Source organism: Ranitomeya imitator, chromosome 9 (genome assembly GCF_032444005.1).
Source record: "Ranitomeya imitator isolate aRanImi1 chromosome 9, aRanImi1.pri, whole genome shotgun sequence".
Lineage (NCBI taxonomy): Eukaryota > Metazoa > Chordata > Amphibia > Anura > Dendrobatidae > Ranitomeya > Ranitomeya imitator.
The window spans coordinates 6,371,085-6,384,029 of NC_091290.1; positions in this window are offsets into that span (position 1 = coordinate 6,371,085).

Below are 12,945 nucleotides of genomic sequence, written 5' to 3' on the forward strand. Positions count from 1 at the left end.
AATGTAGAATCGGTATCAGCGCCCCCAAATACCAGCTGCCATTAATAATCATGATGTGTTTGGCTCCGGCAGAGGGAATATTGGGCTCCGCAGGCACCATGCCCCGAGTGTGACTACTACCTCCAGACTCCTTACAGCTTTGAGAAAAAAGTTGCAAGGGAGCAGAATAATCTACAGTATATGTACATAAGCACGTACCGCTATGAGGATACGTGATATGTAGATAAAAGTAATATGTACAGGTCCTTCTCAAAAAATTAGCATATAGTGTTAAATTTCATTATTTACCATAATGTAATGATTACAATTAAACTTTCATATGTTAAAGATTCATTATCCACCAACTGAAATTTGTCAGGTCTTTTATTGTTTAAATACTGATGATTTTAGCATACAACTCCTGATAACCCAAAAAACCTGTCTCAATAAATTAGCATATTTCACCCATCCAATCAAATAAAAGTGTTTTTTAATAACAAACAAAAAAACCAACAAATAATAATGTTCAGTTATGCACTCAATACTTGGTCGGGAATCCTTTGGCAGAAATGACTGCTTCAATGCGGCGTGGCATGGAGGCAATAAGCCTGTGACACTGCTGAGATGTTATGGAGGCCCAGGATGCTTCAATAGCGGCCTTAAGCTCATCCAGAGTGTTGGGTCTTGCGTCTCTCAACTTTCTCTTCACAATATCCCACAGATTCTCTATGGGGTTCAGGTCAGGAGAGTTGGCAGGCCAATTGAGCACAGTAATACCATGGTCAGTAAACCATTTACCAGTGGTTTTGGCACTGTGAGCAGGTGCCAGGTCGTGCTGAAAAATGAAATCTTCATCTCCATAAAGCATTTCAGCCGATGGAAGCATGAAGTGCTCCAAAATCTCCTGATAGCTAGCTGCATTGACCCTGCCCTTGATGAAACACAGTGGACCAACACCAGCAGCTGACATGGCACCCCACACCATCACTGACTGTGGGTACTTGACACTGGACTTCAGGCATTTTGTCATTTCCTTCTCCCCAGTCTTCCTCCAGACTCTGGCACCTTGATTTCCGAATGACATGCAAAATTTGCTTTCATCAGAAAAAAGTACTTGGGACCACTTAGCAACAGTCCAGTGCTGCTTCTCTGTAGCCCAGGTCAGGCGCCTCTGCCGCTGTTTATGGTTCAAAAGTGGCTTTACCTGGGGAATGCGGCACCTGTAGCCCATTTCCTGCACACGCCTGTGCACGGTGGCTCTGGATGTTTCCACACCAGACTCAGTCCACTGCTTCCTCAGGTTCCCCAAGGTCTGGAATCGGTCCTTCTCCACAATCTTCCTCAGGGTCCGGTCTCCTCTTCTCGTTGTACAGCGTTTTCGGCCACATTGTTTCCTTCCAACAGACTTACCATTGAGGTGCCTTGATACAGCACTCTGGGAACAGCCTATTTGTTGAGAAATTTCTTTCTGGGTCTTACCCTCTTGCTTGAGGGTGTCAATGATGGCCTTCTTGACATCTGTCAGGTCGCTAGTCTTACCCATGATGGGGGTTTTGAGTAATGAACCAGGCAGGGAGTTTATAAAAGCCTCAGGTATCTTTTGCATGTGTTTAGAGTTAATTAGTTGATTCAGAAGATTAGGGTAATAGGTCGTTTAGAGAACCTTTTCTTGATATGCTAATTTATTGAGACAGGTTTTTTGGGTTATCAGGAGTTGTATGCCAAAATCATCAGTATTAAAACAATAAAAGACCTGACAAATTTCAGTTGGTGGATAATGAATCTATAATATATGAAAGTTTAATTGTAATCATTACATTATGGTAAATAATGAAATTTAACACTATATGCTAATTTTTTGAGAAGGACCTGTACATATATCTTGGATTGAAATGCCAAAAGACTAATCGGTAACAACTTAGATATGCGACACTCCAGAATAGAAAATTATACTAAAGTCAATGGGACAAGTCATCATACTACAATAAAAAATGAATTTTATGGATCATTTTAAAAAAGAGGTTAAGGGCACATATCATAAATATGAATGATAAAATGACATAGGTCAAAGTTCTAAAGGGAGACATACTGCTTACTAAAACCACCTGTGTATGCTCAATATCATCATCATAAGGATTAGTGCATAGACGATGTATGTATAACTAGCACTAGAACACTGAGATTCAATGTAAATATACAGTTGTGTGAAAAAGTGTTTGAGCCCTTCCCGATTTCCCATTCTTTTGCATGCTTGTCACACTTCAGTGTTTCAGATTACTAAACAAATCTAAATATTAGACAAAATAAGACAAGTAATCACAACATGCAGTTTTTAAATGAAGGTCTTTATTAAGGAAAAAAGAAATCCATGCCTACAGGGTCCTGTGTGAAAAAGTTAATTTTTTTCCTCTTCCTTAAAACATAAAAGAACTGTGGTTTATCACTAGTGTTGAGCGATACCGTCCGATACTTGAAAGTATCGGTATCGGATAGTATTGGCCGATACCCGAAAAATATCGGATATCGCCGATACCGATATCCGATACCAATACAAGTCAATGGGACATCAAGTATCGGAAGGTATTCTCATGGTTCCCAGGGTCTGAAGGAGAGGAAACTCTCCTTCAGGCCCTGGGATCCATAGGGATGTGTAAAATAAAGAATTAAAATAAAAAATATTGATATATTTACCTCTCCGGCGGCCCCTGAACTCAGCGCGGGTAACCGGCAGGCTTCGTTGTTCAAAATCAGCGCTTTTAGGACCTGAGAATCACGTCCCGGCTTCTGATTGGTCGCGGGCCGCCCATGTGACCGCCACGCGACCAATCACAAGCCGCGACGTCACCGCAAGCTATTAATGCGCTCATTTTTAAAAATGAGCGCGTTAATGACTTTCAAAGACGTAGCGGCTTGTGATTGGTCGCGTGGCCGCGACCAATCACAAGCCGCTACGTCTTTGAAAGCCATTAACGCGCTCATTTTTAAAAATGAGCGCGTTAATACTGTGCGGTGACGTCGCGGCTTGTGATTGGTCGCGTGGCCGCGACCAATCACAAGCCGCTATGTCTTTGAAAGCCATTAACGCGCTCATTTTTAAAAATGAGCGCGTTAATAGCTTGCGGTGACGTCGCAGCTTGTGATTGGTCGCGTGGCGGTCACATGGGCGGCCCGCGACCAATCAGAAGCCGGGACGTGATTCTCAGGTCCTAAAAGCGCTGATTTTTAACAACGAAGCCTGCCGGTTACCCGCGCTGAGTCCAGGGGCCGCCGGAGAGGTAAATATATCAATATTTTTTATTTTAATTCTTTATTTTACACATCTCTATGTATCCGATACCGATACCCGATACCACAAAAGTATCGGATCTCGGTATCGGAATTCCGATACCGCAAGTATCGGCCGATACCCGATACTTGCGGTATCGGAATGCTCAACACTATTTATCACATATTTGTGCAGCTGATTTCAAATTCCATGGCTACACGCACGCCTGATTACTGTCACACCTTTCCTCAATCAATAAACCACTTAAATAGGACCTGCCTGGATAAGTGAAGTAGACCAAAAGATCCTCAAAAGCTAGACATCATGCCTTGATCCAAAGAAATTCTGGAACAAATAAAAAACAAAGTAATTGAGATCTATCAGTCTGGAAAAGGTTATGAAGCCATTTCTAAAGCTTTGGGACTTCAGCGAACCACAGTGAGAGTTATTATCCACAAATGTGAAAACATTGAACAGTGGTGAACCTTCCCAGGAGTGGCTGGCCAACCACAAATACCCCATGAGTGCAGTGGTGACTCATCCAAGAGGTCACAAAAGACCCCACAACAGCATCCAAAACACTGCAGGCCTCACTTGCCTCAGTTAAGGTCAGTGTTCATGCCTCCATCGTAAGAAAGAGACTAGGTAAAAATGGCCTGCATTGTAGAGTTCCAAGACAAAAAACACTGCAGACCAATAAGAACATAAAGGCTCTTCTCATTTTTGCCAGATAACTTTGTGATAATCCCAAAGACTTTTGGGAGGATACTCTGTGGACTTACGAGACAAAAGTTGAGCTTTTTGGAAAGTGTATGTCTCATTACATCTGGGGCAGAAGTAACAGCATTTTAGGAAGGGAACATCATACCCACAATAAAATATGGTGGTGGTAGTGTGATGGTCTGGGGCTGTTTTGCTGCTTCAGGAACTTTAACACTTGCTGTGATAAATGGAACCATGAATTTTGCTGACTACCAAAAATTCGTGAAAAAGAATGCCCATCTATCTGTTTGTGACTTTGTGTTATGCAGCAGGACAATGATCCAAAACACACCAGCAAGTCCACCTCTGAATGGATTAAGACAAGCAAAATTCAGACATTGGAGTGGCATAATCAAAGTCCTGACCTTAATCTGATTGAGATGCCGTGGCATGACCTTAAAAAGCAAGATCATGCTCAGAAACCCTCCAATGTGGCTGGATTACAACAATTCTGCAAAGACACTTGACCAAAATTCTTCCAGAGCATTATAAAAGACTCATTGCCAGTTGTTGCTGCTAAGGGCCAGAATGAAAGAAAGATGAGAGAGGCCTGTAATTGACATCATAGGTAGATCACAACTATGAGAGTGAAAATGAAAAAACTAATCCAGAAAATCACCTTGTCTGATTTGGTAAGATTTATTTTGCAAATTATGGTGGAAAATAAGTATTTGGTCACCTAAAAACATGCAAGATTTCTGGCTCTCACAGACCCTTATTTAAGAGGCTCCTCTATCCTCCACTCATTACCTGTAGTAATGGCTCCTGTTTGACCTTGTTATCAGTATAAAAGATAACTGTCCACAAACTCAAACAGTCACACTCCAAGCTCCACTACAAAGAGCTGTCGAAGGACACCAGAAACAAAATTGTAGCTCTGCACCAGGCTGGGAAGACTGAATCTTTTTTTTGTGATGAAATCAACTGTGGGAGCAATAATAAGAAAATGGAAGACATACAAGACCACTGATAATCTCCTCTCGATCTGGGGCTCCATGCAAGATCTCACCCCATGGGGTCAAAATGATCACAAGAACGGTGAGCAAAAATCCCAGAACCACAAGGGGGGGGGGGGGGGCCTTGAGAATGAACTGGATAGAGCTGGGGCCACTGTAACAAAGGCTACCATCAGTAACACACTACGCCACCATGGACTCAGATCCTGCAGTGCCAGATGTGTCCCCCTACTTAAGCCAGTACATGTCCGGGCCCGTCTGAAGTTTGCTAGAAAGCATTTGGATTATCCAGAAGAGTATTGGGAGAATGTCATATGGTCTGATAAATCCAAAGTAGAACTGTTTGGTAGAAACAAAACTTGTCGTGTTTGAAGGAGACAGAATGCTGAGTTGCATCCAAAGAAAACCGTAACTACTGTGAAGCATGGGGGTGGCAACATCATGCTTTGGGGCTGTTTCTCTGCAAAGGGACCAGGATGACTGATCCAATAAAACATAAAAATTATCAATGTAAATAACAATGAATATCCCATGGAGGTCTGGATTTTGAATGATACTCAAAATTAAAGAGGAAAATCAAATTACAGGCAAATCCAACTTCAGTGGAAATGTCTCAAGACAAGGAGATGATGCTCAGTAGTGTGTGTGGTTTCCACGTTCCTGTATGACCTCCCTACAACACATGGGCATGTTCTTGATGAGAGCAGCAAATGTTCTCCTGAGGGATCTCCATCCAGACCTGGAGTAAAGTATCAGTCAACTCCTGGACAGTCTGTGGTGCAATGTGACGTTGGTGGATGGAATGAGACATGATGTCCCAGATGTGCTCGATTGGATTTAGGTCTTGGAAATGAGCGGGCCAGTCCATAGTATCAATGCTTTTATCATGAAGGAACTGCTGACACACTCCAGCCACATGAGGTCTGGCATTGTCCTGCATTAGGAGGAACCCAGGGCCGGTGCACCTGCATATGGTCTCACAATGGGTCTGAAGATCTCATATCAGCACCTAATGGCAATCAGGGTATCTCTGGCTAGCACATGGAGGGCTGTGCAGCCTTTTAAAGAAATGCCACCCTACACCATTACTGACCCATTGCCAAACCGGTCATAGCGGAGGATGTTGCAGGCAGTAGAATGTTCTCCATGGCGTTTCCACACTCTGTTACATCTGTCACATGTGCTCAGTGTGAACCTGTTCTCATCACAGGGTGTACCAGAACTGTGGAAGACCACCTGCCTGGTGCCGGCTGCGAAGACCTCTTTTCCAACTTCCCTACAAGACTATCATCCAATGGCCTTAACATCACATTCTATGTGTAAGTCCTTGGAGAGAACAATACTAGCCTACTTGTGCCCGAGGGTGAGGGCTTTTACTGACCTCCTACAGTTTGTGAACCAGCAGAGATTGGGGGTGGATGATGCTGTAGCGTCTCTGCTACATACAGTACATTTATTCTTGGACAATGATGGAACTGCAGTGCGCGCCATGTTTTTTGACTTCTCAAGTGCTCTCGATACCTTACCGCCGCTCTTACTAGGTAACAAGCTGATTGATATGGCGGTAGATGAGGGGATGGTGAACTGGATAAGCAACTACCTGACAGACAGGCCGCAGTTTGTAAGGATGGGGGAGGTCGTATCTGGCAGTGTTGGAGCCCCTCAGGGTAGAGTGCTGTCGCCCTTCCTCTTCACATTGTATATGCAGCGCCCCAGAGTCCTGGTCGTTGCAGTAATGTTGTTCTTCCACCAGGGGGAATGATGTTACGTCTGAAGGCAATGAAGGAGATCTTCTGTCCAGGTATCCCAACCACATACATACACTTCACACTCCAGTCTGCCAGGGGGAGCTAAGCTTCTATCTACTAGGCCAATCCTCACACTTGGGTAAAACTGGTGGGTTGGTTAGGAAGTTAGACAGTGAGTCCCGACCGAGTTTGGCAGAGGCTAGTTGGAGTGAGTTCCAGCCAGCTCCAGGCTGCGCCCTGCGGAAGGCGAAGGTACATGGAGCTGCGCCTGCATCCCATGCGGCAGCATCCCAAGAAGGAGACATTGAAAGGAAGTGTGTTGCAGTGAGTGAGCAACGAAGTCATAGCAACAAGAGAAGAGAATCAGAGGGAGACCAGCTAGAAGCAGGCTGCCTCCTTCTGAAGCGCAGTACCGGTAGCCAGAACACCGAGGGAGTAAGGATCTCTATGCTTTACTTCAGAGACTGGCAGGACAGTTAATTCCACGTTGGCTGCCCGACCATCTACCCAGGAGGCACAGTGGCAAATTGTGGGGGCTGGGGTGTCTCTTGGGTCCCTATAAAAAGCCTCAGGCCACCAGTCATATGGGTTTGTCCTATCCGTCAGGGGGACAGAGAGCAAGAGACTTAACATCTACAACAGTTGTGAAGACCTCACCGAGTTGCTCAGCAGGGGGGAACTACAACACTCAGGCGCTAGAGGAAGGCTTTTGATTTCCACCTGGATAAGGGGACTCTGGATTTGCCTTCAGACCGGCCGGACTCTGCCTGCCCTGTGGTCCCTACCCTGGACTGTGGATGCTGAAGACTTCAGTAACATAGTAACATAGTAACATAGTTAGTAAGGCCGAAAAAAGACATTTGTCCATCCAGTTCAGCCTATATTCCATCATAATAAATCCCCAGATCTACGTCCTTCTACAGAACCTATTAATTGTATGATACAATATTGTTCTGCTCCAGGAAGACATCCAGGCCTCTCTTGAACCCCTCGACTGAGTTCGCCATCACCACCTCCTCAGGCAAGCAATTCCAGATTCTCACTGCCCTAACAGTAAAGAATCCTCTTCTATGTTGGTGGAAAAACCTTCTCTCCTCCAGACGCAAAGAATGCCCCCTTGTGCCCGTCACCTTCCTTGGTATAAACAGATCCTCAGCGAGATATTTGTATTGTCCCCTTATATACTTATACATGGTTATTAGATCGCCCCTCAGTCGTCTTTTTTCTAGACTAAATAATCCTAATTTCGCTAATCTATCTGGGTATTGTAGTTCTCCCATCCCCTTTATTAATTTTGTTGCCCTCCTTTGTACTCTCTCTAGTTCCATTATATCCTTCATGAGCACCGGTGCCCAAAACTGGACACAGTACTCCATGTGCGGTCTAACTAGGGATTTGTACAGAGGCAGTATAATGCTCTCATCATGTGTATCCAGACCTCTTTTAATGCACCCCATGATCCTGTTTGCCTTGGCAGCTGCTGCCTGGCACTGGCTGCTCCAGGTAAGTTTATCATTAACTAGGATCCCCAAGTCCTTCTCCCTGTCAGATTTACCCAGTGGTTTCCCGTTCAGTGTGTAATGGTGATATTGATTCCTTCTTCCCATGTGTATAACCTTACATTTATCATTGTTAAACCTCATCTGCCACCTTTCAGCCCAGTAAAGGTAAAGAGACTGCAACCTTGTTCCCTCGTTATTCACTGCGCCTCACACCATCCATCATCTACACTCTGGGAAGCCCTGGGGACACACTTCACCTGTGGGAAGGTATACCATCTAGCTGCCATAACATCACCCCAGCGGACCCCTAAGCAGCGTTGGTCACCCTGACCGAATACCACAGGTGGCGTCACAAACATTATCCAAAAGCATTCGTCCTTTTATTGGATGCCCTTCAAAGGGCCACGGACTGGGTCCAGCCACCATGACATCCCTACTGAGAACAGAAGAAGGGCCCTGTACTGAGTACCCCATTGCCCTGACGTGGGGGCGCTCCATATACAGCTGACTTTCAGTATAAATCAGATTTTTGTCACCTCCAAAAATTCTCATATGACTCAGTGATTGTAGGGGGCATTGTGGGGGGTCGTGGGAAGGAGGAATATAGAATGGTGGTTTCTGACTTTGTGGATTGGTGCTGGACTGTCTAGAACTAAATGTAGAGAAAACGAAGGAGTTGGTGGTGAGTTACAGAAGGAAAAAGGAGGATTACTTACCGATCAATATTGCTGGCCAGGAGGTGGAGATAGTTGAGAGTTACAAATATTTGGAGGTTCACCTTGATAGTAAACTTATATACCTGAACTACCCACATTTATTTGTTATGTAATGTTGGTATCCTTGTGCAAGATTTGTGTCCTAATATTTTATGTACTGCTGTTTGTATTGCTGGTGTAATACCATAATTTCCCCCGGAATCAAAAAAGTGTATCATATCGTATCGTATTCGTGAAGAGCACAGGGCGCCAATGTCGAATCGGCCAATCTTGATGCCAATTGCTCTGTATGATGTTGGGCTGTAAGCACAACCCCCACATGTTGACGTCGGGCCCTCATACCACCCTCATGGAGTCTGTTTCTTACAGTTTGAGCAGACACATGGCTGTTAGTGGCATGCTGGAGGTAATTTTTCAGGGTTCTGGCACTGCTCCTTCTGTTCCTCCTTGCACAAAGGAGGGGTTGTTGCTGAGTGGTTGCCCTCCTATGGCCCCATCCACCTCTCCTAGTGTATTGGCCTGTCATCTGGTATCTGCTCCATGCTCTGGACCATGTACTGGCATGAGCTGCATCATTTGAGCAACTTTTGTGGGTTGTAGACGCTGCCTCATGCTACTGTACCTCTAGGGGGAGCGAGCAATGACAAAATGCAAAAGTGACCAAAACAACAGCCAAAAAGGATGAGAACAGGGAAATGGTCTGTGATCACCCCCTGCAGAACCACTCCTTTATAGGGATTATCTTGTTTATTGCCGATCATTTCTACTTGTTCCATTTGCACATGAGCAGGAGAAATTGATTCACAATCAGTGTTGCTTCATAACTGGACAGGTTGATTTCACAGTTTAAGTGTTCACTTTATTTTTTTAGCAGTATATTTCATCTCTACACTAATCCTAATGATGATTTTATTGAGTACTAGCTATTGAACTTGTTCTACATCCGGGTGGTGAGCATTTTTATTGGTATATTTATCTTGTGTCTTCAATAAAATGGCACCAGGGATGGCGGTATGCGCACGCGCTGACTACTGTGCCATTTTATTGAAGTAATATACTTCAATGTGAAGATAGCAGTGTGCACGCACCGGCCAAAGGCGATGGATGGCTCGTGTACACTGCTATGTTAATGTTGTAGTAGAATTCTTTAATAAAATGGTGCTGTAGTCAAAGACTGATCATCCAGCAATATCTGGCACCATTTTTTTGAAGACACTGTGTCTGCGAATTCACACACACAGTGTCTTCAATAAAATGGCGCCGTAGTGCGGTATACGCATGCGCTGACTCCACCGCTATGCGGATACACTGACTGCACAGGCGCCACCCATCCCGGCTTTGGACAGAAGGACGCATCCACCACTATCCGGTGCCATTTTTATGTGCCTGCGAATTCGCATATACAGTGTCTTCAATAAAATGGCGTCAGAGATCGCGGTATGCACACGTGCTGACTTCTGCGCCATTTTATTGAAGCAATGTACCACAACATCAACATAGTAGTATGCACGTGCCGGTCATAGGAATAATGAGGATGGCCAGCGCTTGCATACTGCTATGTTGACGTTGTAGCACAAGAACTCAATAAAATGGCAAATTCATTCACACAGTGTCTTCAATAAAATGGCGCCGTAGTGTCGTAAGTGCACGCGCTAGCTCCAGCGCCATACTGTACAGGCAACGGTCATCAAGGTTTCAGACAGAGGGACACATCCACCATTATATATAAGATATACTGGTGGTTTTATTAGCAGTGTGTTTCCATTTATACCTTTGCCGTGTGTAATTTTAGCATCCATATTTATGATTTGTGCCCTTCTCCTCTTGTTTGTTTCTCCCCCACACATCTGTTTTTACTTAATGAATAAAATTCATTTTTTATTACATCGTAATCCCTTGTCCAATTGACTTCATTATTGTTTTTCTGGTGTCTCGCATATCCCAAAAGCTATGGCAACTAATGAATGATTTAAAGAGGACCTTTCACCAGTTTTTTAATGTTGAACTGGACACACAATGTAAAAGAAGCTGCAAACAGAATAATATGTTTGTTGTGTAGTATTTTACCTCTCAGTATTAGCAATCAAAATATTTGGCACCTATCATTGGGGAGTATACTTCTCCTTGTATGAGTTGCTATTTGATAATACCCAACTTGACAAAAGTTTATTCCTTAGGGGGCTGTGATGCAGTGACCCATGTTACAGCCAGGGGGCGCTGTGTGTGCGCTTCAGGATGCGCTTGGAGGCATAATTATGATAGTGCGTTAGGGACTGGCATTATTGTAAATTACTGGTATGTGTCGCAGAGGTTCTCTGCGTTGTTAGCCCAAAATTATATGGTTATGCTGGGACTTATAGTTCCACAAGTGTTTGTTGTGTTTACTTATAAGGGGGGCTTATAGGGTTAGCTGGAGAGCTGGGCGGGACTGGCTAACCACACACACCACCCATCTATGGGAGTGTTTACAGCTACATCATGTGACCAGGGTTTGGTCACATGGTTCATAGTGTTTGGATCTGTATGGTCCATGTACAAGGTCCTGGTAAAGCCTATGTGTGGGAGTGCTATCTCCCTGAATAGCACATGGTGGGGCTTTGGCACTGAGTGGCCTGTGTGTTGGATGGTCCCAGCTGAGGACGGACGTCCTATGGAACGCACGGAGAGGCCATGTACCTACAGAGCCTGGAACGGCTTCTGTGTTGGCGAAGCCAGGACTGACAAGGAGTCAGCGTGAGGAGCGGAGCTCCTGGAAGGTAACCCCAGACAAGGGGGGGGGTTGTAATATACGGCAGAGAGGTTTAACTGCTACATGAACAGACTCGTGGTCATGATATGTTCGTGGATGTATATAATGTACTGTTCAGTGTGCTCGGATACTCTATTGAGAATCAAAGGGAGAGCTGAGCATTTTTCTAGCAGACCCTAAAAGGAGGTCTGAGTGGCAGTGAAAAGGTTGAAACTATTGAAAAAAGCACTGAATGGAAGAAAGAACAGCATAGGGAAGACCCCTGGAAGCATCTCTGACTCCCAGGTCGCCGCTGACAACAATGGTGTCATACTTTTACTCCACTTTAGGACTGACAATGAAACATTCAAAATTGAAGAGAAATTTGAGTTTACAGGAAAAATATGTTAAGAAACATTTTTTCCTGTATAATGACTTGTATGTAAGGCAACATTTAAAAAGGATTTTAAAAAATTGTAATTTAAGTAAACCAACATTTATGTTTTTATTTAAAAATTGGACATTTCAGTGTAATTTATGAAGGAAGCAAGAACTGCCAAAATATGGGACTCAGAGAGGCTCAGATACACCCTATATTAGATATACAGGAGGGTCTCATACACAATCTGCTCAAAATGTCATGTAGTGTTACTCCTAGAATTATAAAGGCTATGCACTAAGTGCAAAACCTGCCCAAAATTACAAACAGGGTCATCCATACAGCCTTGAAGGAACCAACTGAAGGGTCTCATTCAAATATTGAGAAGAAAGTGTAGATGTGTTACCTTTTCGCTCATAAAGGCTCTGCACACAGTGCAAAGCCAGACAAAAATTACAAGCAGGATCATCCATAGACAATTGAAGGCAACAACGGGTGGGCCTCAATTAAATTTTGAAGATTAAAAACACTTTATGTGTTGCTGTCATTTGGTGGTGTGTAAAAGTCAGAGCTAATCCAGGCTTTGTTCATTTTTATGAGAGTGAGCCTGTCAGTATTTTCTGCTGACAGGCAAAAGCACCTGTCTGTTATGACAACCCCCCCCCAATGACACTGAAACCCCACTCAGGCAAGACACTAGCGGCAGGGCAGCACAATACCTCCAAGGTATAGAGTGTGTTGTGAATTCTGTGGCTGAATTCACTCCTGTGGTCACAAGTGGTACTGCAGCTTCTGGGCTTCCTCCCTCAGGTGTTCTGGTGAGCTCGTTGGCTGCCTTGTTATTTAACTCCACCTGATTCTGTCTTCCTTGCTCCTTGTCAATGTTCCAGTGTTGGATCTGAGCTTCTGG